The sequence below is a fragment of the Petaurus breviceps genome, unplaced genomic scaffold (assembly GCF_028583685.1).
Source record: "Petaurus breviceps papuanus isolate PSGF00001 unplaced genomic scaffold, PetGlider_PUasm1.0 79, whole genome shotgun sequence".
In the NCBI taxonomy this organism is placed as follows: Eukaryota; Metazoa; Chordata; class Mammalia; order Diprotodontia; family Petauridae; genus Petaurus; species Petaurus breviceps.
In genome coordinates, this window is record NW_027186523.1 from 11071469 (window position 1) to 11072685 (window position 1217).

The 1217-nt window shown below is 38.1% G+C and overlaps 1 pseudogene; it reads left to right on the top strand.

The window, feature by feature from the left end:
* The first annotated feature begins 366 nt into the window (after positions 1-366).
* LOC138175740 (small ribosomal subunit protein eS26 pseudogene) lies at positions 367-737 on the top strand (annotated as a pseudogene).
* Positions 738-1217: the final 480 nt, after the last annotated feature.

Consider the following 1217-nt stretch of genomic DNA (forward strand, 5'->3'; position numbering starts at 1 on the left):
TTCCTTTTATTGGCACAAATATAATTCTGATACCAAAACTAGGAAGAACAAAAACATAGAAAGAAAACTGTATGCAAATTTCCACAATGAATATTGATGAAAAAAAAAATACTAGCAAGGAGATTACAGCAAAATATGGCAAATATCGTACACTATGACCAGGTGGTATTTATAAACAAGAATATAGGGCAGGTTCAAAATTAGTAAAGTTATCAGTATAATTGGTTATAACAATAGATAAAAATATTTTGACAAAATATAATTTTTATTCCTACTAAAAACACACACGCAAGCAGAGGAAGAAGCGGGGTCTTTCTTAAAATTATAAGTAATTTCCCTTTTTCGGTTCCTGCCGGAAATTCCAAGATGACCAAGAAGAGGAGGAACAACACGCATGCCAAGAAGGGCCACGGCCACGTGCAGCCCAGCTGCTGCACCAAGTGTGCCCGCTGCGTGCCTAAGGACAAGGCCATCAAGAAGTTCGTCATCTGCAACATCGTGGAGGCCGCGGCCGTCAGGGACATCTCCGAGGCCAGCGTCTTCGACTCCTATGTGCTGTCCAAGCTGTATGTGAAACTGCATTACTGTGTGAGCTGCGTGATCCACAGCAAGGTAGTGAGGAACTGCTCCCGGGAGGCCCGCAAGGATCGGACGCCCCCACCCTGCTTCAGACCTGCAGTTGCTGCCCCCAGAACCCCTCCAAAGCCCATGTAAAGAGCTATGTGTCCATCAACATTTCTGAAACGATTAGAGGAAAATAAAATGGTTGGTCTATCTTGAAAAAAAAAAATTATAAGTAACTTCTAAAACCAAGCACAAGCATCATCTGTAATGGGAACAAACTTGAAGCCTCCCTAGTAAGATCAGGGATGAAGTAAGGATGTCCATTATCATTTCTATTACTCAATATTGTGCTAGAAATGTTAGCTATTTCAATAAGAGAAGAAAAAAATTGAAGAAATTAGAAAAGGCAATGAGGAAACAAAACTATCACTTTTTGAAAATATGAGGGCACACTTTGAGAAACCTAGAGAATCAACTAAATACTAGTTGAAATAATTACAACTTCAGCAAAGTTTCAGGATATAATATAGACCCATATAAATCACCAGCATTTCTAATTTATTTATTCAATTCCATACTAATCAAACCACTAAAAATATTTTATAGAACTAGAAAAAATAATAAATTTCACTTGGAAGAACAAAAAGTCAAGA